Source organism: Euprymna scolopes, chromosome 9 (genome assembly GCF_053919585.1).
Source record: "Euprymna scolopes isolate OS-2025 chromosome 9, ASM5391958v1, whole genome shotgun sequence".
NCBI lineage: Eukaryota > Metazoa > Mollusca > Cephalopoda > Sepiida > Sepiolidae > Euprymna > Euprymna scolopes.
Genome location: NC_136490.1, coordinates 51,849,820 through 51,877,771, shown reverse-complemented (window position 1 = coordinate 51,877,771; position 27,952 = coordinate 51,849,820). Strand labels below are relative to the sequence as shown.

The 27,952-nt window shown below is 35.2% G+C and overlaps 1 protein-coding gene and 1 pseudogene across 1 annotated transcript in view; both read left to right on the top strand.

Moving 5' to 3' along the window:
- Window positions 1–27,952, top strand: part of LOC145284538 (thrombospondin type-1 domain-containing protein 7A-like) — a 1,985,627-nt gene that overhangs the window by 380,834 nt on the left and 1,576,841 nt on the right. The gene's annotated exons all lie outside the window — the stretch shown is intronic.
- On the top strand, window positions 9,728–9,845 carry LOC145285067 (5S ribosomal RNA; annotated as a pseudogene).

The following is a 27,952-nucleotide window of genomic DNA, read 5'->3' as shown; positions in this document are numbered from 1 at the left end:
ATATAACAAATAAGGAATACGGAAATTGCTGCAACAGGCGTTGTTACTAAGTGTGACCAAGCTGTAGAAACAAGTGATGTCATCAATCTTACTTGAGAATGTCTAATTAACATCCAGAAGCAATCTTTAGAATCTTGAATTATGAGGAAGTCTTTATACGTTTTCCAATGAATTACTGTATAAATTCATATAATAGAACAGCGGGGGTTCGGGGAGGAGGCGCACGACTTCGCCCGGGAGTAAAATTCGTTTAAAAATGATATTTGTCCAGATTTCGTATATATTATTATAGAGTCGTGATTTCAAAAGTGTAAAAAATCAAAAAAAATAAAAAAAAAAAATAAAAAAAAAGGATTTGGGTGACATCAACTAGAATCGAAACGGAATCTATAGCATTCAAAGCTGGTGACGTTACCACTGTATCAACGTAACACGCTTATGAACTGATTAAAAATTAAAAATAAACTAAGATGAATGTACAAATTGTATAACGACTTTTCAGTTTTGATCAATTTTTGACCCCATAAAAAATATTTTAACCGGCTAAAGAACAGTCTATAAAAAAATCCAATCATCTGAGGCCCCTAGCTCCGCTCTGCGACTTCTAGTTTCGGAGGAGATAGAGTTTGAAAATATGGAGACAGACAGACAAACATATAGCCTTTTATATATTAGATTTTATTAGATTTGGACGCTCTATAATTAAAGTATAAGAATATGATATCGCTAACAATGAACTATTTGCTTTATATTAAATATAAACATATTGATACTCCGATTTTCATTACATCATTAAAAGTTGAGTGGTGTTAAGTCTGATCAGTACTAAATGGTTGACCATTTAGGAATACCAAAGAGAGCTCTGCATATTCCAGTCTTGCATTTAATTGTCTAGGACTTAGTCTATCAACTAGCGCCGAGACATATATCTGAAGACTTCATAATAAAAATAAACCTATACAGTGTGCAGAAGAGATGACTTCGTTGATTTCGTTATATATAAAAAAAAATAAACAAAAGTTCATAGGTTAGTATATGTATAACAGTTGAGGTAGCAGGGTCAGTTACTTGGGAAATCCAAGGAAAATCTTGGAACAAGTGATAAGAATGAATTTGAGAGAAAGAGTGTAAATAAAGACCTGGCCAGAGATAGGTTCGTTTGGAACTTAATACTTAAAAGCTGTCAAACATATGCCAGCCTGTAAAACAAATGCTAAACAAAATATAATGATGATTTTTGTCATATTAACATAGGTTACTATTTATGATTATCCATATACTAGAGTCTGGTTCTACCAGATCAGGCTGTCTGGAGATATCGACTTCCTGACTTAAAATGCACCAAACATCGGTGTTATTTTTTTCTTTCCCTTTGCAAAACTCAATCATGTTCTGCAAATCCAAAAGAAACAATTTTTTATGCAAAACAACCAAGCCAAACACCATGAATAAATATTTGAAGATGCAAACAACTTGAAGCGTAAAACCCCCCTTTTTTATATAAAAATTACTGAATTCGGCATTCAATAAACTGGAAAAATGGTCGGATCCTTCTCCCGCTCCAGTATATATTTCACTCCTGATGCAATTATCTACCTATATAAAAGCCAGGTACGGCCAACGATCAAGTACTGTTGCCACATCTAGGAAGGAGCTGCTAGAAGCGGCTTATCCTACCTTGACAGAGTTCAAAATAGACTGCGGAACTTAGTGGGAAATGCCTTTTTCTCTTCCCTGCAACCTCTTTCCCACAAAAGAGACGTTGCGAGCCTGTCTATGCTTTATCGTTATTTTCATGGCAAATGCTCGTCTGAGCTTCAATGTATAGTCTCCCCTCGACAAATTTTCATGCAAAAACACTCGTCTAGCCAAAACCACTATCAATAATTTCCCACACTCTTTATCTGTGCCTAAACCTAAAAGTAGATTCCATGAACAAAGCTTCTTCCTTAGAACTGCACGCCCGTGGAACTTTCTTCCGATTGCCTGCTTTTCAGCTTACTGCAATCTGATTATCTTCAAGTCCAATGTAAACAAGTTTTTGATGAACCGTCCCCCTGAATAATTCAATTTACAAAATGTCCACTACTTATGTTTACTATGCTATAATCCCATTGACTAATGTATATCCATTAACCCTTATCCTCGAGTACCCTCCGGGCCTTGATAAGTGGTGACACCTTTGTAAAAAAAACATATGTTGTAAAAGCAAACAACTAAACATTTTTTGTGTATAACAGAATAGTGTCCTTTGCCTACTGATGTTGTGCCAACGTTTCTAGTATTATTCTAATGCTGTCTATATTTTCTTCTGCCAAAGAATTTTGGCTCACTTTTTTCGCGAAAACATAAACACACATAAACTGACTGTTGTATTGCAAATATGTTACCGATCTGTTTTATGTGATGTTTATATTATAGACAATATATCAAGTTCTAATAATACACAGCTGTACTCGACTAATACAACTATTTCAGCTTGTAACATCCAGAGTGACTTAGACCTACATAAAACTGTTTAGTTATGAGCTGATAAAATACCTTCCATAGCATATCATTTGCTATATTTTGATGGTATTCTTTACATCTCTATCTCTTAGCCTCTTTTTTTTACAAAGATAATTTCAGTATAATATATGTTAAGACTATTGGACAAGCATGACAGTCGCTGACAAGTTAATTATATCTGATAGGTCTTTCAAACATGAGACTGACAGAAACTTTTGAAGCTGACGTTTAAGTTAAGCAACGATAAGCCTGGTCAGTACTAGATGGCTGACCATTTGGTCAGGTTAGGCACTGTGCGCCAAACTGTAGAAATTTTCAGGTTGGTATCTGGATGTGTGTTTAATTCACTGGGGGTGATGCACCCCCAAATAAACTCGCCTGGCGGGTAGATGATAAAACGATACTTTTGATAAAACAAAACCTGGCTTCTCTTGATTATCGTGTACTGCAGTTCTAGGAGGTCCACCCTCCCAGGCTTTGCCTTCTCTCTTTGAGAAGGGTTTAGTTTATTACTAATCGCCCGAGGCACCATTGGGGTTAGCGAGGCACTTTTTGCATGTCAGAGTGCCCCTCTTCGAGGGCGCTGACTTCTAAATCCTTCTTTTCGACCCTAGTGTCTAAGTTCTTGCAATGAGAGAAAACTAAAATTTTTCCAATGCAAACGCACAAATATCAGTGTCAAAGTTTAAAATCGTCTGCATCGCCTCTTGATAAAATTTTCTTGTAAAATCTTTTTCCTAACAATTTGCTCATGTTTAATACTGCGGTACTTCTAGTTTTCTTTTTGCAATAATGCATGTGCAAGGAGTCTATAGTGAAACACGTGTTGTACAATCTCTAGCAGCACCTCTCCTGAACTGACATTGCTTGAGCCCAGTGTCAAGAAGTTCAGAATGACCGAAAACAATGCTGCAGTGAGCAGAAAAAGACTGGCGTTATGTGTGAATTTTCCTTCCATAGCGCCAGAGAGAATATATTGATTTATAATTTTACCCAGAGTATTAGTGAACGTGTTGCAGTAGCCTTGGAAGAACTTGAAACCGGCATGCTAATCCCATAATCTGTATCTCTTACCATCATAAGATAAGAAATATATAAACTTTAAAATCCTTTAGAGTATAAACATTTGTAGTTAGTGTTCAACTATATTACCAGCTAATCAACAGAATAAATAAATTTGAACAAGAAAACGAAAAACCAATTTATATGAAAGCTAGAATGTTTTAATGTGCAAGTCAATTATTTGCTCCGCAAATCAATCGGTTAATTCATTCAAGCTATATTTACATACTAGCTTGGGTGCCCGGCGTTGCCCGGGTATTTGGGTGTGTGTGTTGAGCAAAACAAACGTAGTAGTAGTAGGCAGGTAGGCTTGAACCCATACCGTGAAGGAGGAAATGCATGCAAAAAAAAACCCTAAAAAAACGTGACGTCTTTGCCGTTGCGTCCATCGTCAAACCGAATGTGGCGAAGGTTTAAATTAAGGCTAGTCAGTCGAAAAGAGGGGATGACTTTTGAAAATATCGGCGAAAGAAGCGACCCCTCCTTGTAGAAAAGTGCCCAGTTGAAAGTGAGGGAATTAATGTTTTTAGCCAATTTTTCGATATTTGTCGTCTGAAGAGTCGAGCTTCAAAACGATACCAATCTCGTGAAAATCTTTTGCTTCTGTCAAAAGTTTTAGGCAGACATACATACATATATTTTAACAGACAGGTGAGATTTATATTATAGACTAGCGGGGGTACCCTGCGTTGCCCGGGTGTTTGGAGGTGTAAAAGAAAAAAAGTTTTAGTAGGAAGGTAGGATTGAACCCCAAAGCCTTGATGCGAAGGTGAAAAGGAAAAAAGCCAGACCGTCTCGACCACGGCGTTAAGTGAATGTTTATGAAGCGAAATAAACTTGTGCGAGGAAGTGGCGTGGTGTCTGACCTAGTTTTGCGCTGCAAGCAAGATCATTCGCTTTTTGAAGCAGCGCGCTGGTAAAGGTCGGGCAAATTAAATATACACGCAACCCCTGTTCGTAAATCTTAGATATTATCATTCAGACATTATATAAAAAGTTTACAGGAGTGAGCCGACGGATCGCTTCTCGAAAAAAAAAAAAAAAACTTTCGCGGACATACACAAAAAGCGAACATACATACACACACACATTTTCGCGTTTATGTATATAGATGGAAAAATCGGGCCATTTATGACATTAAGTGTTAATTTGATGTTAGAGTATCCCGTTAGATAATGTTGAATATTTGCAATTAATGGATTTGTGCATAATTATTGCAGATTTGTATTATTTTGATTATTCGAACAACTATTCTCATCTTGGGTGTTATTCTACCAAAATTTTGGCCGATGTAACTTCCGACCTGCTTCAAGTGTGTCTTGTCGACCTCTGGAAACTTTCTGTCGAAATCCAGGATCCGTGTGGAATTTCGAATAGACCGCTTTATTTTAATCCATGGGCGTGTCATGCTGTTGTTCAGTCATGACCAGGTCAAAGTCTTGAGCAATTCACAATAATATTCTTAGTTTCGCTTTCACTTACGACTGAATAATTGTTTCGTTTTTTTTTCTTAGGTAACGCCGAGTTTCCTTTTTTTAACAATAAAATAATGAAACCCGTATTTGTTTTAATGTATTCTCGAATAGCCTCGTCTTCCCTCTTCCCACTCGACACTAATTGACAGACACCTGTTTATTCCCGGAGAATTCGAATGAATGCACACTAATCAACCGACCTCCTTGCTTCTGTCTCCATTTCTTAGAGTTCAACTGGCTAGACAGCTGAGTAGAGACTATTAAATTCAATGGACTCTAAAAGAGTGAAATATCATGAAACAAATAAATCAGAATCATTCCACGTTCAGCATTTAACTGTGAAATTAATTAAAACTTCCTGAATCTTATCGCATCCTGGTTGTTATTCTCTCAACGTTTCGACCGATATAACTCCTGACTGTCTCTAAATCACAACGTACGCTTATTTTTTAATTTATTATTTTTTTTACATAGGCATCACCACTTATCAAGGCCCAGGGGCCACTCGATGATGAGGGTTAAAGAGTGTACAGTAGTCAAATGGACAATATAGTAATCGGCAGTAATGGGAATTCAGTAAATTTGTTAACTTAAGGGGAACGGTTTATCAAGAACTTGTTTACATTGGACATGAAGACAACCATATTATAGTCAGCTGGAAAGCAGGAAAACAGAAGACAGTTCCACAGGCGTGCAGTTCTACGAAAGAAGCTTTGTGCATGGAATCTACGTTTAGGTATAGGCACAGATAAAGAGTGTTGTTAGTGTTTTCAGCTAGACGAGTGTTTCTTTGTTTGTCGAGGGGGGACATAGATTGAAGCTCAGTCGAGAGAAAAATAAATTCTATCTGATATTATTTTATTTATTTGTTTTTTTAATATTATATGAGGAATCTTTTCGAGATAAAATCTATCGAGAAATGCACATTTTGAACTGCGAAATACACATTTTAAATAGGTAGACACTAACTAGTTAGCCAATATGGCCGAAATGGATTGTCATTTTAGATAACTTATTATTTATCTGATGTTTATATATTTAAATTGTGCATTTCTCGTGTAATAATACTTAACAAAATCAATTTTTTAATGCCTACGCAGAAATCTTTTTCTCGCAATAAACTCACGCTGTGATTTAGTGACTTTATCCTCTAACCTTCCATGAAGGCACATGATGCAACAGTTAAAAATGCTAAATAGTCCTCACTCTAGATGGCCGTCTTCAGTACGGGCGATTCTAAAACACAATTATGAATTTTTTTAAACTGCTACCCAATCATGTCTGACGAAACGAAAGCAAGCTACCACGCGGATTAAATAAAGTGTTCCATTCGAAATTCCATACAGATTCGAATACCCTTATCCTCGAGTGGCCTCCGAGCCTTAATAAAGAAACATAACGATTCCCGAGTTCAAAAAGACTCACCTGAAGAATGTACAAGATAAGAACAGCAGTTCGAATCCTCTAAATACATATGTTATTCTCAGAATTCCTAAACCTTTTCAAAACAATTTCTTTAATACCATAACTTTATTTACCTGAGCTTTAATCCCAAATGTACTTTTTTCGTAACTAAACGGGAGTTTATCTATATCCGTTCTTTCAATTCCAGTCGGAAAACTGAATTTACTAACAGATAAATATTAATCTTGGTTTTCAGTTTTAGTTTAATTCTTTCACTAAGCTCACGTTTTTAAATTGCTTTGGTTAAAAATACTGTTTCCTTATCTGCACGACTTTCATTCAAGAGGAACATCCTTGTATTTGGTAACTAGATTAAAACATACAAATGAGGATTCGTTCGGTGGCTCGTGTTTAGTTCAGCCTGCAGCTACATCTCGTTTGAAATTCAGGATTTGATTTAAAGATATTCAGACAAACACAAACACACACATTGAAGAAGAATTGTTAACAATGTAGGATACAGAAGTGTTGAAGTGAGGGAACGTATAAACAAAAGCAGACAAACGAACGAAGTCGCATTTTAATTTTAAAAAAATATATTTACTTATTTATCTTTAAAAAACTTACACATACAAATCAGTAAATATGAACTTACGGTTAAATATAACAGGGATGATAAATATACTTGATAATTTCGAGAGATATCTCTCTTTTTCAAAAAGAAAACAAACCAAAAGCATTCTGTAAAAATGTAACAAGGAATAATTATTCTGGCCAGGTAATAACAGTGCAGCAGTGAATTTATATAATATATATATATATATATATAACTATTTCATTTAATCACATAAATTAATATACAAAGATATATTTTTTATGCGTAAATTTTTAGTATTTACTTTAACAGTGCTCAATACATAGGTAGAGCTAGGGAGTAAGTTTGAAAATATATATGGTAATTGAGCTATACAGAATATTCTGTCCTGTAAGTGCCGCTCATTGGCTGATTAGGATGGGCGCGGTGGCAAATAGGAAGCTGATTGGCTGATTAGAAAATGCAATAGCATGTACGTATATAAAAACGCGCAATAACCACAACGTTTTGCATGAGCCTGACGAATTCTCACGAGACTGAAACGCGGAATATTCTGTGTAGCTTTATATGCATGCATATTTTCATAACTTTATATATATATCGTCGTATACATTTTGCTTATTAGGATTGAGCCAGTTCCAGTGACAAATTGCTTAAGGTGAACCATGAGGTGCAACTTCATGTCGCACACACTTCAGAGGTCACCACTCGCTGCAGCAAACGTGATTGACATGCAGGTCTAGGAAGGCATCTTGCAGCAAGTTGTGGGTACACCATTACGTGAAGTACCGTTTTATCATTTACCCACCAGGCAACTTTATTCAGGGGCGCATCGTCCTCAGTAAATTAAACACACCTCCAAATACCAACCTGGAAATTTCTACAGTTAAGCGCAGTACATACAGCGCCTAGCCTGGCTAAATGGTCACCCATCTAGTACTGGCCAGGCTTATCGTTGCTTAACTTCAATGATCTGACGAAAATTGGTGTGTCAACATGATTGTACCGTACATACATATGTTTAGATCCCTTTAGAAAACTAGGCTACCAAATTTAAATGGATAATGCTAAGTTCTGGCCGACAAGCCATTGATCTGCCGACAGCCTTCTATATATGTCTTCTTATTTAGATATAAATAGATGTTAATTTTCTTCCTTTAACGTGGTGTGATTTGATGACCGTATCGTCGTAAGTGTTCGGATAAAATAAAGTTGTTGGCTTTGTTCAAATGTTTCAGATCGTGTGACCGGCAGAGAAATCACTCTCCACATTGACGATTCCTGGAAAGAAAGATAAAACTGATATGTTTTGTAGATAAGAATTTAATAATATTTATCGCAATGTTATCTATTGAACCACTGTCTTATTTAATTAATTTCTACCCAATTTCAACTGTCACTGATTATCATGGTGCTGTTTCACCAGACATTCATTAACCCTTATCATGGAGTGGCCGATGGGCCTTGATAAGCAGTGATTCTATAGTGTGTATAGTTATTTATATATTAAGGTCGACAGAACGCATGAAATAAATAACTACAACTCAGAAGTAAAGTAGAACAGATATATTCAAAGCAAGAAAGTATATACAATATTTACATAGATTCCATTGGTATAATCATGGGGGAGACCGTCGATGGAGAAAGTGTCGGCTGGGTAGTCGCCGACTCTTGATGATCTCGTGTCTCTCTCATTGGGCCTCTCTCGTCTTTACGGTACCAACCATATTTATATAGTTGACACTTTCCGTATGCTAATTAGGTAGATCCCACCATAACATTCACACACACACATATAAGAAACGGCTTTATTCAGTCTTGTCAGCCTATAGATACCCACTGAAGGGTGCCTACGTGTGATATTATTGTGGCAAGAGTTGCGCAATCTCCAACATCACTTTTCCAAGTCGACACTGTTTTAATTCCAGTTGCAAGTATATAAGTTCAAAAAGTATGGAAACAATAATGAGATAATCAGAGAGCATATACAGTGCATAGTGCTCCCAAATGGTCACCCATCTGGGACTGGCCAGATTTATTATTGCTTTACTTTAAACCTGCGAGAACAGGTGTGCCAACGTGATTTTGCCGTATATATAAGTGAATTTGGAATTAAATTCAATCATTTTTTTTAACTTTATGATAAATTTATTATTCATTATTCGACAAGGAATACACGATTTTAAAGTTATTTTTTAAGCCATTTCAATTTTTGTATTCCTTGTTGAATAATGAATTTGTATTTTATTTAAAAAATTTACTGAATTTAATTTCAAAATTTTTACTTATAATATAGCTCTATCTCGTATATTGAGCCTCTTTATCTACTTTGGATTGTCTTATAGATATTATATTAATATATATATATGACTTTAATTTTACAGCATTATACAAGCTGTAATCTGAAAGTATTACAAAATTCGTTATATATTAACAAATAGGTTAGAGCCAGCTCCATCTAAAAAGTGTCATAGGTGATCCACGAGGCGCAACTTTGTGTTGCAGCACACACTTCAGATGTTACCATTCGTTGAGGCAAACGTGTGCTTGAAATGCCGGTTACGGAAGGCATCTTGCAGCAGATTGCCGGTATGTAGAGTACCGCCTTGTCACCTACTTCCCAGATGAGTTTAAATAATATATATATATATATATATATATATATATATATATATATATATATATATATCGGCACAATCACGTTGACACACCGGTTCTCGCCAGATCACCGAAGTTAAGCAACGTTGAGCCTGGCCAGTACCAGATGGGTGACCATTTGGGAAGGCTAGGTGCTGTATGTACCTTCTGGGAAGGTTGGGCGTGGGGCGAGCACCCTCACCCTGTAAAATGAACTCCTCGCTACAAAAACATCTACAACAAATTGTAGATGGACTATGCCTCTTCAGGGGCTCAAGGGCTATGGGTTTTGGATGGATATATATATATATATATATATATATATATAAGGTTATTAAAAGTTTCACGTTGACAAAAAATGGTACAGTTACATAATAAAATTGTCACAGTGCCAGGATGGTGGTGGGATTCTTCATGCTTTTCTACAAAATGTTGAGATAATGAATTGCTTGGTGAGAAATGTTATTAGAATGATATGATGGTGTAATGTGAGCCTAACTTAGTCACTTAGATTTAGTGCTCTCAGTGGAAGAGTGAATCTGGACACTGATGTGTGCATAAAAGGAGATTAAATTGGATTTAATCGCACTGAAAGAATGGCTGAGAATGTTAGGGTTCATAGATATAGAACAATTAATGTAGCCCGGTCAGTTAGTAAAGGGACGGTCAAGGAAAACTGGGAGGGAGGTATTAAGGATGAATTGGGGAGAAAGAGTGATAAATATAGACCTGGCTAGAAGTATGTTAGTTTGGAAGTTAATTTTTAAAAGTCGTCCAGCACAAGACATGCATGTAAGACAGATGTTAAACTGAATTTGTATTTTATTATTTTTATATATTTCTTCTACAAAATAATACTTTTTTTGACTGAGCTCTAATCTATAGTCTCCCCTCACCAAACATTCATGAGAAACACTCGTTTAGTTGAAAACACTATCAATTATTTTTCCCACTCTTTATCTGTATCTAAACCTAAACGTAGATTCCATGAACAAAGCTTCTGTCTCAGTCTTGTGGAATTCTTGTCTACTTTCCAGATGACTACAATATGGTCGTCTTCAAGTTCAATGTAGACAGGTTCTTGATGAGCCGTTTCCCTTAAGTAATTCAATTTACCAAATTTACACTTCTGGCGATTACTATGATATTGTCCTTTAGACCACTGTACATTCTTTAACCCTTATCCTTGAGTGGCCTCTGGGTCTTGATAAGTGGTGATTCCTTTTTAAAACAAAACAAAAAATAGAAGTGAGTTTAAATCTCACGTTCTTTTGAAGAGATTCACAGCAAGAACTTCTCTAACTACCACAACAGCAAAGAATTTCGTTCCTGCCTCTGGTGGATTTTCCCCAACTTGGAAATTTTCCATGCTTTTCTTTAATTTAACCATACTAGAAAAAGAATACATGTTTTACAGAGATCTTACAAACTCCTGTCTAATTATGAGAGTTCGAGTATAAATTTTGGGATCATTACAATTAATCTCATCTCGATTTATAGTGTTAATTCATCATCATCAATTTTTTTTTATCATTCCTGGAAGAGGAACCTCTACTTTGTTTCTGTCATTTAGGGGTTGGGCAGCGATATTTTCCTACATACAGCATCTGCTATTTTAAAATGTGTCGCCCATTTAATACTGACCAGGCTCAGTGTTTCTTAATTTGTTTTAAGAAAGTTGCCATGTGTTTACTTCACTGCAGGCTACAAAATGGTCTTCTTCAAATCCAATGAAAAAAAAAATTATTGTCATAAACCATCTTTATAAGTAATCAAATTTTGTTCTTTCGACTCATTTTCAATCCTCTCATAATATTATTCGTCATTCAATCGACAAGCTGTCCATCTCATTAACCTACATTCTCGCGTGGTTATTTTTTGATACGGGTTATCATATTAATAAAAAAAAATCAAATTTGTTATTACATTAACTTGGAAAAATCAGTTATCCTCTGTTTCTTTCTTATATATATAAAAAGAATTATGTAACAGTACTATTTCTCCATTGAATTTCTGAAACGTTATATGCCTTTGATTTGGGCATGCATATTTGCAGCAATTCAGCGACGCAAAATAAGGGAGAGATAATCTCAGTTAATATATAGATTATGCATGGAGACTGTGTAATACAGAATTAAGCAATCTTTATTTTTTTTAATCGGGTTCAGTATTTGTTATCACATTGAAGATTTGTTCGATAGTCTTGGTTAAGTGAAGTATTTTGATTTGCACTCAAATAACACAATGATCAAGAAGGATCGATAAAGTATTATGATATAGTTATTCCTTCATCTTGATCAAAGCTATTTGTTCTTTTTATTACTATTCCCAAGTATTGTTAGACTTGCCAGGGAAAAGGCCACCATTCTCTTCAGCTCACATTAAGTCTTTAATCTCGCTGCTTATCTGAGATTAATTTGCTTCTCTCAACCATAACCCAAACCCTAATGTTTCCAAACAAAATAATGTTATATGTTCCTGTGTAGTGTTTTTGTTGTTGTTGTTGTTAATCCTCGATTTACAATTTTTATCGAATTTAGTTGTCAGTGCTCAACCAATTGAGCTCACAGAGTATGAGCTATTTTTTAAATGTTTTTTTTTTTTTTTGACTAGGGTAAGGCTTAAATATTCTAAGTAGTCCTGGACGGTTTACATTCGCAGGTCGTTGCCTCGTGTCTTCCAAGAAGAGTAAGTATATTGTTTACTGCCTAAGACACCCGTTCTAGGGAATGCCGACGGGGCTGCCTACATAATTTTTAATAGGCCAGAGTGCAACTATTTAAGCACGTTGGCTTATCTCTCCCCATATCTTCCTGACCTTGTGTCACATATTCCTGCGGTGGGAAGGAAGTAAATAACAGCTACAAATAACTAAACTTGAAGCAACACTAAAAATGCTGGTTTATAAAAAAAAATTGGAATGTTCCATTATGCTCAGATGGGCAAGTTCATTCTCTGAGTTCTTATTGGATATTAGTGCATAAGGGGCTAATCAATGAGGAAAAATTCTTGCTTGAATGAGACATTTACAGATCAACTATTGAAGCTCTTTTATTCGGAGAAGTATCAATTTGATTCCACAATCTTTAATTTCCTTCTAAATAATGGCTGGACTTCATAGCTAAAAAATGGCATTTGTAAATCGGGGGGCGTCCTAAACACACACACACACACACACACTGGAGGAGGGGGAGATGTAAAGGACAGAAAATAAAAAAAATGGAAGTACCTGACCAGACCCCAAAAATGGTTGATAGCTTTTGTTTTATGGAAGGTCATAGTATATATATATATATATATATATATATATATATATATATATATATATATATATAAAATAAAATTAAGGACTATCCACTTATCTAGTGTTTCCTTTTCAGATTAAATATGTTTTTAACTTTTTTTCAAAGTGTTTTTAACATGTTTTATTAACTGTTTGCTCATGTGTGTGTGTATATATATATATATATATATATATATATATATACGCACGTATTTAGCTCACATTAATATATTATAGACACAATGACGTTGACACACCGATTCTCGATTCTCACCACATCACTGAAGTTAAGCAACATTGAGCTGGCCAGTACCAGATGGGTGACCATTTGGAAAGACTAGGCGCTGTATGTACCGCACAGAGTTGTAGAAATTTCCAGGGCCACCATTCACCGCCACGAAATTAAGAAAAATGTTCACATTAATAAAACTTTAAGTTTAATACAGACGATCTTACAGTGATCAATAACACGGAGACATGAACACAGAAAATAGTAAATTATATATAATATTATAAAGAGATATAAGATATGTATATACTTCCATTATTTATTTCAGCTGTGCTCAATACATGAATAGAGCGGAATAGTATGAAAATACATCAATTGCAATTAAGCTACACACATGCGTCCATTTAAGCTATCTACTAGACAACATTATCTTCATAATGATTCTATCGGAAAACCTTACATGAGGAGTATCTTTATTTCAATAAATCAAACAGCATCTTTCTGTGGCTATTTGTTTTATACCAGTGAGTCATCACTTATCAAGGCCCGAGGGCCACTCGAGTTTAAGGGTTAATGAAAGTACAATGGTCATCGGACAACAGCTTAGTAATTTTCAATGGTGGAAATTGCATATGACTTTATTATTTAAGGGGCCGCCTCAGGGAGAACTTGTTTACATTGGACTTGAAGACGATCATATTTGGGCCTTGATTAGTGGTGACTCACTAGTAAAACAGACACAGAATGATGTTATTTGATTTCTGGGAACTAAAATGAACACAAAAAAAAATGAATTTATTCATTGTCATTCACGATTATTATGCATACAGTGTTTTAGAGCCATCGGCAACAAATTGAATAGATTATTAATTCCATGCCTTGGGGAAACCAATTTTGTTTTTTATCTTTTTTCTTTCCACAGTTTTATATAATTATTTCCTTATCTGTTGGGATTGGCAACAGACAATTTTAGCTCAAATTCGTGCCGAGATGTTTTAGTGAAATGTTTTAAGTCTGTTTACACTTCTCAGAGTAAAAAAAATCCAAGATAAAACTAAGCTGAAGTTAGAGGCAAAAATAATCTTAATTATTGTAAGGTTACAATTAGGTTAAAATTCAGTAAACCTGTTATATTAAAACCCCTCCGTGTGGAGGTTTAAATGTCTTGTAACTCCCAACCATAGATTGTTATCAATGCAATTACAAATCATAGCAGTTCTGGGTCTGACCTTAAAATGCAACCAGTGGTGAGGCACCATTTAGAGGCTATAGCAAATGTGAAGTTGCACCTTAGTTACCATTTCTCCCAGAACCACTTTCACCAAAGTGATAATATCTGTAAAGACATGTAGTGCTACCAAATCAGGCTGTTTGAATCTACTGACTTCCTGGCATAAAATACTCTAAACATTGATGTTATTGGGTTTTTTTTCTTTGCAAAAGTCATCCATGTTCTGCAAAGATAAAAACAAAAACAACAATTTTATTCTACAAAACAATCAACCCAAACACCAGAAATATGAACGGGTTGATATACCGTAAAACAAAATGACCAAACCAAACTTCATGTATAAATATTTAAAGATATAAAAACTAAGCCCAAGCTGTATATATGGATACCTGAGGAAAATTGACATCTATTATAAAATTTAACACCTCCCCAAACAAATAAATACAGAAATTATATACATATGTAAGTATGTGTTCACATATATATATATATATATATATATATATATATATATATATATATATATATAATTATTCAATTTAGATAGGCAAAATTACCATACGACGCTACAATAAATTGACTGGTTCAGCCTTGAAAGACATCGTCAGGCGACAAGAGACTTCTGGTTTTATTCGTGGGCAATCATTTAATTAAAATGGAAACTGAATAAAAAATATTAAAAAAATGGAGAAAGAATAAAAAATAGAAAAGAAACACGTTAGCGTTTCTGACATGATTTAGGAAATGAAGGACGCTTTCATTATAATTAATTAATTAGCGACTCTTATCTTAAAATGAATACATAAAAAGTATGTTTGATCGCTATGTTTTAAGAATAGGTACCCAATACCTTTTCCTTTCTTCCTTTTCTATTTTTCTGTTTTTTTTCTTTTCTTTTCTCCATTATTGATTTGTTATTCGGTTGCCATTTTCATCAAATGACTGCCCTCGAATAAGACCAAAGTTCCCTTGTCGCCTGACGATATCTTTTTAAGACTGAAACAGTTAATTTATTGTAGCAACTTATGGTAATTTAGTTTACCTAAATTAAAAAAAAAAATATCTTTATCTTCCTTTTTTTTTCAATTGAGAACTATCAACAACCTCGTTGAAATCCAATGGTTTCTACTTTTGCATTTTTTTTTAACCTGGAATATATATATAATGATGATGATTGCAACTTGTCAGACGAGTGCCACTCCCTCAGACACTTAAAGTCCATGAGCCCAAATGCCTGAGGGAGTATCTATACAAAGATGATGTTGCAGAGTCTTAGATTTGTACGACAGCTAAGTCTCTCTCTCTCTCTGTCCAAAATGTTGAGATCCAGCAACGAGCAAGAGCAAGATAGCCAGCAACAAATTAAACTGCAGACCAGCTTAATGCGGGTGCTGGTCTCCCGCTTTATGGTTTTTTAAATCAGAGATTTGTTTCTGCTAGAAAGGTTGCCTTCCCCACGGCTTAAGGGAGCCCTCTCCACCCCAACATATATATACATACACACAAATATACACGGTGCTAGTTGGCCGTTGACCCTTAAAAACGGTTCATTCGACCTTTGGAAGGTATTGTTTTTAATCCTTCAGGGAGACTAGCCGTCTTCCTTACCAAACAAGTCTGGTGATGAACCCGTTTAGTCGCCGGTGACCCGACCATGAGGCAGGTAGTACTGGGTTATATGGTACATATAACATGACATGACCATATATATATATATATATATATATATATATAATCACTTCGGGGACTTTTCAACATGAAATGACCATCAAGGTTGAAACGCTTTAAAATCAAACAATCAAATCATAACTCCTAACAACACAATTATGTCCAACCTCGTGTTGAAAATTCTTCCCATGACTGAGGCACCTGCAAGCAATCTTTAATAACAGCACGCGAAAAAAAAAATCATGAATTGAAGAAAGAAATCTTTATTAAAATGTTGACGTTGTCTTCTCTTCTGCCAATGACAGGATGTGACATCTTAAGCCACGGATGTTTGGAACCTATCGTTTATTGTTGATCTTAAGTAATTCTTTAATCCGGTGGTTCGCTTTAAGACTTTCAACCAGCTTAATTCCCCCCTCCCTTTTCAAGCCATGTGACGTCATGTCTACTTTTAACTAACTGGATTAGGTCAAATTTGAGCAGTCACGTGGCAACTATTCTTGCCATCCTGATCGGTCGTAAAATTAACCCCCCCCCACACACACACCGCTGTCCGTTGATAATCCATTAATCTTCAAAATTCCAGACAGTCTTCTGAATACCTATTTTCATTGAATTTTAATCAAGGAATTATAATCCGGTTAAACACAGTATTATGTACATAAAACACAAAAACATATTACGACCTTAAAAAATTAGTTTTGTATAAATTTCAGATGTTTTGTTAGCTTTCTATTATTTTAATTTTTTTTCTATTTTTTTCATTTAATTTTTATGACTCAAACATCACACAAACACCGTCTATTTGAATTAATTTCTTTCAGGAGCCAGCAAGCAGAAAAAAAGGACAGCAAACCTGACGCCGATTCTAGACTGTGGCCCATAGCACTCCTATTTCGTTAGAGACTTTGAGTTGCTTCCTTTGTTTTTCCCTCCTATTTTTTATTGTTTTTTTTATTTTTGTGCTTTTACCTACGAACCACTGGTGAAACAAGGAATAACAGAATTTGTGTATCAAATTCCGTCATCAAGACCACGATACTGAACTTTCTTGAGTGTTTTGAAATCGGAACCACCTAGAATTACACTTAGGTACCACTGAAGACTTCAGAGTCTTTACCTGTTACATTTGCTGCCGTCTGACCAGAATACTACTCCAGGATCTTCGTCTGTTAAAATAATATCAGAAGGTTGAAAATAATTGACAGAAAAACACAATTTAATTACTTGATAAAATGATACAAGTATTTGCTGACATTGAACCTGAAGGCCAACATGTAGCATGCAAATATTTGTTGAGCATGAAGGCGACTATACCAATAAGACCAAAACCACTTGATAATAAATATAAATGACGTTGCCAATTGGATGCTGAGCTATATTATTAGAATATTAAAAATGAAAAGGGATAATAGGATTATGAAGAGGGTGGTTCATAAAGTATTTGTTTACATTCGACTTGAAGACGACCACGTTGTAATCGACATGGAAGCACTCCTGCGACAATGTGCTCCACATATAGAAGACTCTTAAAAATAAACTTTGTTGATAGAACCGCTTTGAGCATAGGTTCTCAGAATAACGAGGGAAAGTTTTTACAGTGGTGGCAATAAGTTTTAAAAAGAAAGTGTGTAATGTAATCGAGCACTAGCAATGGAACAGAATACTGAAGGAGTAGAAAATGATTATCAATGTGTTCTCCCGTGAGACAGAAGTGAGAGGGATGCTAAGCGATATCGAACTTAGGAACCGTGTCGGAATTTTTAACTGAACGCTGTATTTAAACCACAGAGATGAATTGTCCTCGTTATATCAGCAAATGATCAAATTGAAATGTTAATTAATGTACGTAGACGCTTACGTCAGTACCCTCATTCTGCCAATATATTCCGCTTTTCTCCCCTAAGACACAGATGATAATCACATCGGGCAAATGTGCCAACGGAACGAAAACATCTCAATTGTTCATTGAAATATGCATGATGTAGAAATTGCTGTCTACATATATACGCACCCACACGTCTTTATTTATCTATACAAATGTACTACATGTAATCTATTTATATATTATATAATTTTATTCATATAAATGTCATTGGTTACATCTGTGCATATATGTTTCAGCTATGGTTTATGGCAAAATCCGTCGCTATCAGGCCATTAGTCTCAACTACTTTCATATATATATATATATATATATATATATATATATATATATATATACAGGGTGCCCATAAAGTTACTATACAATCTTATTGTTTTATTGTATTATATTTGTATTAATAGTTAATATATTTTTTTTTACAGGGTGATTTAATCAAGCATAGTAACTTGTAAGACTGTATAGTAACTTTACGGACACCCTGTATATATTTATATATGCATCCAATAATGTTTATATAAATAAAGACAATTATAGAGAGATGTGTGCCTATAAAATTATTGTATTGCTATGGGTTTATAGGCGTTAACCCAATGAAATCAATAAAACATATTTCGGAAGAAAATCATTTTCTTGCGCGAGTAACGGAAATTTCTAGGAATTCTGATATAATGGGCTGATTTTAAACTCTATCTCTGCAGAGCTATTTAAAGGGGGAGTTAACCAGCTATGTATTTTTTTTTTTTTTATCAATGTATCCCTCCCTATGTTAAAAATGGCTTTCTAAAATCTTGCAAAAGTTTGAATTATTTTGAATTATTCCCTTTTCCTTCAATCTCGCGTCAAGGGATCATCGATCAGCCCATACCATTTTCTTTTCATTTATGAAACTAAAACTACCGTATGATTTTTTGGTGTACAATATTTTATGTTTGTCACGGGTGCGTGCAACATAAATGTTTTGCTTTATTTTTTGTGTTTTTCTCATAGATAATCACTTTATCATCAGATTACTTTATACCAATCCAAGTGTAGTATCTGTTCTGATGCTACACTTCAGTTAATTTGGCTTTAGTCAATGTAGAGAAAAGCCTTCTATACTAAGGCAATTTTTATATTTGCCTAATTCGAGTGCCCCTTTTAGGGACCTGGTTTTCTGCTACGTCCTTTTGCTTTCGTGAGGAAGCTAACATTTTTTTTTACTATTAATATTCTCATTCGTTTTTAAAACCGATTTGCTTTATACAATTAAAACTACTTGATTTATTTACATGATTAAGCCCTAAATTGGAAATATTTTCTAGAAGTAAAATCATTTTGGATTTTAATCCAATTCTGAATAAGGATTAGATACACGAGGTCTAGTTTAGTTATATATTGATTTTAATATTAAGTTGACATAAGTAATTTTACCCGTCCTTGGGCTGGTGTGCATCTATTATTACGTATAGAAAACATAATTTTTGTATTTTTCCAACAAATAACAAAGCAAGTGCTTTTTAGAACACATGAATAAGTTTTAGAAACTTTCGACCTTTTCATGGCGTCTGACATTTTCAGCGTGGAATAAGAATAAAAAAATGCAAAAACATTAAAACGTTATTAATTTGCTGATCCGTCATTCTTTTTGATTCTACTTCTTAGAAAATCAAAGTCTGAATTGCAAACAATGGTGAATTGTTTTATTTCGAATTATTTTTATGAGGACATGATTGATCTGTTTCCTAGCATATCAACCTCTTTTGAATTCTTTAAGGTTGACATTCAATATTTTTTACACTATTTAAAGCCAAGATAAAATATCCATAAATTTCAAGATCGGGGTTCAATTTTCTGTCAAGTCATATCAAAGACTTGAAAAAATGGTATTTGATGCCCTTTTGCTAAACACTCAACATTTGGGAGGTTCGAGGGTAAGTGGAGCTATTTCTGGGAATGGAATGGTGGCCTCTTCTACATCTCAGTATTACAGCTAATAAAAACGGAGCCTTTGAGTTGCGATCAACTATAGCTGAACACTAAGCTTAAGCATAGGGTGATATTTTAAACATGGCGGGGGTGGTGTTTTATTTATAACTAGCCTGGTTGCTTGGCGTTGCCCAGGTGTTTGGAGTGTGTGTTGAGCAAAATAATTTATAAAATGGTAGTAAGCAGGCTAGAACCCTTACCGTGAAGAAGGAAAAGAACGTAAAAAAAGTGACATCTTTGCTGTTGCGTCCATCGTCAAAATTAAGGCTAGTCAATCGAAAAGAGTGAATGACTTTCGAAAATATCGGCAAAAAAAGCGACTTCTACTCGTAGAAAACTGGCCCGTTGGGGGTGTAGGAATTAATGTTTTTGACCGATTTTTCGGTATTTGTTGTCCGAAAGTTCCAGGTTCAAACCGTAATCTGTTTTGTTACCTTCCGAAGCGCCTATGAAAACTTTTAGGCAGACATACATACATACATACATACATACATACATACATACATTTGAACGGACAGGTGCGATTTATATTGTAAATGAATAGAGATTTGGTATGTTTGTTTGTTCTGAATCTACAGTAGACTACTACAATTCAGAGTTAGTATAGTATCTGTTCTGTTGTCATGAGACAATTCTCCCAAGGATTACCTCCTCATTTTGGAGGGTTTTTTTAGTGCATGTTCATTCATCATGATACCAACCTCACAGGTACAAACTCTTATTAAATTTATCATTCTACCATGTATATATTCTTAATCATGATTCCATCGTCTCCGGCATTACCGCTTACATTTTGTGGGGTGAGGTGGGAAGGGAAGTGTCATATATGTTCGTTAATCAGGATACCAAATTACCAGAGGCAGCTTGTATTTTAATGGTATTACCTTATAAGTGAATGTGATGGATCTATTTTGATTTGGACTTGGTTTAGTCCATTTCATTCATTTTTTACACTAATCTTCCCCTCCGATGTAAGGACATATAGAGTGGAACGATAAACACTACAGATTTATTTAAAAACTTTTATTGAAAAAATCAATTTAGGTAACTTTGTCATGTAGTAGAGCTTATGTATATTCAATGTAGCCGATTTCAACCTCAATCACCACCTCTATACAGATCCGGAACTGGGAGCATTCCTTTTCCACAAAGAGCTCATTAAATAGTCGGTGGATGGTGGCGATCAGGCTGGCTTTGATATTATGGGAGGTCATGTTGGTAATGTTCTCAACATATGACCACACGAAGTAGTCTAGTAGGTTCTGGTCGAGGAAGGAGGGTACAATGTCGTAGTACTCCTTCTGAAGCCAAGCCTGGGTCTCTTTGGACTTGTGGGCCGACGCCAAGTCCTGCTGCCACACCAAGTCTACCAGCGGCTACTTGTGGATAACCACACTCTTCAGTACATCCAGTTACACTTTGGTGTTGGCTTTCAAACTGACTTTGAAGATGTGAGGTGGCATCATGTGGCCCTCACTTAAAACCACACCAAAGACCATAACCGTGGCCAGAAACTTTGTTTTCATCGCCCTGGGCACGTTCCTGTTATTCGTGGCTATCTAGTGATGCATTTTGAAGGTGCTGGCAATGGTCCTGTTGTCATAACTTGGATCAGTAGAGAGCATGAGTTGTACAGTGGCGCATCTCTGATCTCGCTCATTGAACATTGTGTCACTTTCGGACATGATAGAAGGCTCCTATCACTGTACACAACTGGCCAACTAGTAGATGGACTGCAATAAAAAAAAAAACAGTTTTCATTAAACGGAAATGAAATCATGTATTTTTTTCAGAAGGCGATAATTTTATCGTTTCCCGCAGTACTTTCCCCAAATAAGCATGATGGAACATTCCAGTCTTCTTATAAACCGATTTTCCAGGCTTCTGTCTCAGTTTATTTAATTCTAGCTCAACTGATTAGATAACTGAGCACTGCCTATTAAATTCAATATTTAGTATCGCTTATAGTGAGGGTTAAACTTTATTTGTAATATGGGTCTGTGTACTTACATGGACTCCTGGCACAGTGCATGATGTTTAACATTATATGGAATGCGCGCTCGGAGGATTTCACTTTTTGTAAAGTCAGTCCCGAGTATGATGGAGAATCCAGAGTCACACCCATACATTTTTTATACAATTTACTATTTGAAAACCATTTTTTTCTTTTCAAAATGGCTAATTGACCTTTAATATGCGTACTACCGTCTGCCTAGTCATGGTTTTTCGATTATAAACTGTTGCTGTCATTTCCGAGACCGACTCGGGATTTTTCCGTCAATGCTGAGAAATGAAGTCTTAATTCATTTTATCATCATTTAAATTGTCTACTAAAAGGTGTATCTTTTTAAATATTTTTCTAGTGTTCACACACCGAATCGGACAATTTAGATAAAGACAGTAGCTTGGCTATGACTACTGCAATTTATAGTTCCTCATTCGATTAAGTTCAGCCTCATCTTGCGTTTCACACTCAGGGTCCTTCTGGGAATTTCAAACTCGACTCTATCTTTAATCTATCAGATGTTGCAGGAGCCAAGAAAATTGCTGCTGCAACAACAACAACAACAACAATAACAAAATAAAGATGATTTAACATCGACTGTGATGTAAATAACAATTTCCCATCTGATCTGGCGCACCCGTATCTTCTTGACGTGTCCGTTGTTGGCGGTAACCAACGGGCAAATGTCCGACTCGCACTTCTCCATCTGATTATATCTATTAGTGGTTTTGTTTTTCTACTTTATAGCATGTCAACCCTTTTCCTTGCTTATTTATTGCCGAAGCTTTCCTAATTTTAATAGAACAATAAAAATGTTTAGAGATCTCTGTATTAATGAAATTGTGTGACTGTGAATCTTGCCTCTGTGTGACTTGCCGGGTGTCTCCTTGGCTTAACTGCGTTTCATAAATCAGTATAATATCTACATCACATGAATATTTACGTTTCATGAACATGCTTTGTTGTATAAAATACAAATTTATTTTCATGAAAATGGCTCCAGACAAGGCATGAAGACACTTGATATAAGGAGTTAAAATAATTACTATCTGAAGATGAAAAATTAGCCAATGAATAGTGTTAGATGGACAGATTCAGACCCAGAAAACAACCCGTTTGTCAGAAACACCGTTCATGGAATGTAAGAGCTAAAGGACAAAATAAAGGAAGTGAGGGTTATAAGAATGCCAGAAGCAACTCAAGTTCCACCATCTATTCTCCGTCTTTTATTCACTTGCATATATTATATCTTAAAAAAAATATAAGTCTGCAGATATAAACAAATTGTAATATGTATAGGTCTTTATATATATATGTATATATATACTAGCAAAAGTACTCGTCCTTGACTGGGTTCAAAAACAGCCTACAGTAAATGAACTCTGATTTATGAAAGCATGATAGGTTATGAAAAGGAAGGGTTGTAAAGAGATAGCTTCGAATTTGGGAGTATCAAAACCAAAGCAAAATATGATGAAAGTAAAAATAAAATAGATATACCCCATAATTTATTATACCATACCTGTTCCCACTGAAACACTTATCACAATATTCTGTGGATATATATTAAAAAGACTTGTTAAACTTTGTGACATATTTCCATTCTATGGAGGTCAGGCGTGAACGAACACTCCATAATTTTGTTATACCGTATTTCTTCAAACTGAAACATAATTATCAAAGTATACTTACGCAGATAGATATGAAAAGTCTTTATTAAAGTTTGTGCCTATTTCCTTTGTATGGAGGCCAGGCACGAACGCAGAACTCACAATTTTATTATACCATCCCTATTTAAGTTAAAACACACTTATCAAAGTATTATTATGTACATCTATATCAAAAACACTTGTAACCTTTTTTTTTTTTTTAATTTTTAAATTTTTTATTTCCATACTTTGTGGACCAGGCGCGTACGCAGACCCAACAATTTTAATGAATCATCATTATGCCAGATCAAACATACCCATTCCTGTGTCTCGATACATCTTCTATCATTATATATTATCAGTTTTGTATAATAGTCAACCATATAGGATCCTATTCGTGACCAGATACACACACAGACGTTCAGCTTTATATTATTTATATTAATAGCCGGACCTCTGTCCGGAGTTGAGCAGTAAAATCGTAAATAATGTTAGTATTAATTTTACATTTATAATTAATAAGATCCTAATCGCTGGATTGTAATGTCTGTTTATTCAGTAAACATTATTCTGTTTGACACGTTAGAGTAATAGATAAAAATTAAAAAAAGAAGAAATTAATCACCTTCTGAAAAAAGAGATAATAATTAAAAAGCACTTTTAATTGATTTAAAAATATATGTTGTTAGTCTAGAACCCTAACCTTTAAGATATGAGAAGCATATGTTGTAGATATAGTATAAATATCAAGCCAAAGTATTACGTATTGTATCATTCTAACCATTTTCACTATTTTAAACATTTTAGTTGCTATGTTTTTTCTTCAGGTCTGTGAATCAGGCATTGAATCTGTATGGTTCCATGCAAGCATTTTCTGAAAATAGCGGTTTCAGTCCTACCGAAGCTGGCCAGAGGATTAATTGACCAAAAAAACGTGGTGAGACAACTATGAAAGGCAGTAATTACTGGGGATACATTTACAAGACTCAACATTTCTATCCCATCACAATTAATCACCTAAAGAAGGCCAGAGGATGAGTTGGCCGAAACGTGGTGAAACAACAACAATAATTATGCTGATGAGGATAACAGTCCGCAAAAAAATGAATGCAAATATCTTTGTTGTTATTTTCACAACGTTTCAGCCGATGTAACCATCTATCTGATTCAAGTACATCTTTTCAAAATTATCACTTAGAATTGAATTTTGCTTAGTACCTTATCTGTTATGCTAGCAGATTTGACAGTTCTAAGTTAAATTCTTCTGGAATTTAAACACTCAATGTGGGCGATACTAAAATACAATTAAAAATTAAGGCTTCTACCATGTCATGGCTGACGGAATGAAATCATGTTACTACCGTGGATGAAATAAATGGTTCCATTCAAAATTCCGTACAGACGTTAAGCTAAACAAGATACACCTGAAGAAGGTCGGAGGTTACATAGACTGAAATGTTAAGCAAATAACGCTCAAGATAAGAAGACCAGTCCAAATAATTAAAATAATACAAATTACCAATTCTCATCTCAGAAATTCAGAATTTCCTTTATTTCTTTATGCCTAACATCAAACCAAATTTCCCTGAACAAAGTTTCTTTCAAAGAATTTCCCATTTGTGGAGTTCTAAATTCAATAGTAATAATTCCTCAGATGTAACTGATGCCCTGACGAACTTGATGCACCTCGGCGTAAATATGTCCAACCAATTCGTCAATCAGCAAAATCCCACCCATTTATCATATATGTCTGAAGATGCTGGAAATCTTTCTAATCTGATAGCTTCTTTTTAAAAAAAACTGGTTGGCTTCAAAATTCCTTTCGTGTCGTCGCATGTTTTTCTTTACCATTGTGCAGAAATTTAAATGTACTAGAAACAAATATCTTGTCGCAGACTTCTCCACTCACTCTACCTCCTATAAATCTGACACGTGAGTGATAAACACTACTATATGCGCCTTGAAAATGATGAACAGAATGAATAAAACTTTATTGCTTAATGTTCGACAAGTACTCAACAATCTTGTAGTCTACAAGGAAGCAATCTTGTTTTTCTTGGTTCGTTTTACTTTAGTCGACGTTCTTAAAAATCAACGGGCCCCTTACTGATTTTTTACATAAGATGCATAGATATTTGAATATTGCTTTACCGCTCAAACATTGAGTTAGTAAAAAAAAGTTGAGAACATGATTTTCCTCTCCGTAATTGACTATTTAAATGCTATAACTTTCTTGTAATCTCTTTATTTTACCAGATTCCAGGAAAAGAATTCCTCTAGTCTGGTGGATTATCATACGTTGTGCTGTTACTTAAGGTAATATCACTTGGAGAAGATGCACCATTCCTTGAAAAACCAAATGTCGGTTAGACATACAGAGTAGATCTTGTTTAGTCAGCAGATACTATGAGGTTTTTTTATATTTTAGCAGGGTTTATTGATAGGGAAACTAGGCTGGATGCTTGGCGTTGCCTGGATGTTTGGAGGTGTGTGTTGGGCAGGCAGGCTCGAACCCATACCGTGAAGGAGGTAAAGAACGTGAAAAAAAAACGTGATGTTTTTGTCCTTGCGTCCATCACCAAACCGAAAGTGGCAAAAGTTTAGATTAAGGCTACTAAATCGAAAAGAGGGGATGACTTTAAAAAATATCGGCGAAAAAAGCGATCCCTCCTTGTAGAAAGTGCTCAGTTGAGGGTGTTTTTAACCAATTTTTCAATATTTATCGTCCGAAGTGTCGAACTTCACAACTATACCCATCTCGTGGAAATCCGTCGCCTCATTTTAACAGACAGATGGGATTTATATAATGGATTTATATAATGGATGACCTCCATGTTAGGTTTACTTGGAAAACCTCTGTACAGAGAGACCGTAGACACTTGATGATAGTTTCTAGTAGGCATTTAAGTGCTCTCCTTGCAGAAATGTAATAAGGTGTAGTGTGTGAAATAATAAGGGGTCAAACCCCAGAAGAGTCATACTCAATTTATCGGTTTGCGTTCCTATGGCTTGCTGCTTTTTCTGTCGTCGTTGCTGCTTAAGGTTCTTCTTTGCCTGTCAAACACCAAGTTAGTAAAAAAGTTGAGAACATAACTTTCTTCCTCCCAATCGACCATCCAAATACGTAATATCTGACATGTGGTCTATTGATCGTATCAGATTCCAGGACGAGCATTCACCTTACCTGGCAGAGTATCCAGCTTCGTACTGTTACTTGGAAAAAGTTCACCATTCCTTGTAATAGCCAGTGCGGGCTATCCATACCGAGGAGATATTTCTTCTATGTGATTTTTAATATTTGGTCAGGGTTTATTTCTAGGGAAAAGTATCTTCGTGCTAGGTTGTTTTGACAAACCCCTGTTGAGGTAAGGGAGACGATGGTCTGCTTGCGTGATGGACTATCCCGTCCCCATTGTGTATTGGTGAATGCATTGAATGGTAGAAGGATTGAAAAAAGCGAATGGTCGCATAATGATGACGAAAACATACCGGTATATATCAGCAAAGGAATGTGATTTATTTACATAAATATACATGAGAAATATTAAGAAAGAGATAGAAAGAATGAGAGTTCGTTGAGAAATAAGAGTTCGTTACTTGCGATTGATGAGAAGCTGACGAGTTAGTCCCCCACCAGGAGCGGTATCGGGTACATCTTTACTGCTTGAGGGTCCAGCGCGAAAGAGAAAGAAATATCAGAAACAGGAAGTGACGTAGCTAGGTCGCTCTCTGAGTTAAAGGGCGACAATCGAGTTAGCCTGGGAATCTCAATTCCCACACCCCTGGACAGAGAGACCTTAGACACTCGAGGATAGTGTCTAGTTGGCATTCAAGTTCACGCTAGTGGGCATTCAAGTTCTCTCAGAATGATAGGCAAAATGCATAATAATGGTTTAATAAGTATGATCAAGTATGAACAAACATGTCGTAATTGCTCAGAAAAATGTATAAAACGAGAGTCGTCCCTATACATGAAGTATTTCGTAAATTTGTGATCTTTCTGGTCGAAAATCAAGGGTTGACCTCCTCGTGAGATCAACATCATGATATATATATATATATATATATATATATATATATATATATAGCATGAAGTGTGGCAAGTCGACAAAAACTAGATTTATCAAACAGAAGTGAGGACCATGGGGATGCACATTATGTGATTATCGTGATTACAATTTGTTTTCTGTCTTTCATCTTGCTTGCTTCCTTTTCTTGCTTGACTTCCTGCTCTTACTCCTGGGATGTGTTCTCAGCAAATTGACTAATGGAGATCTTTGTGCCAAATTAAAGTTATCGCTTGCTGCCAGAACCAATATATTTCTCATTTCAGATAGATTAGCATACCAAGCTAAA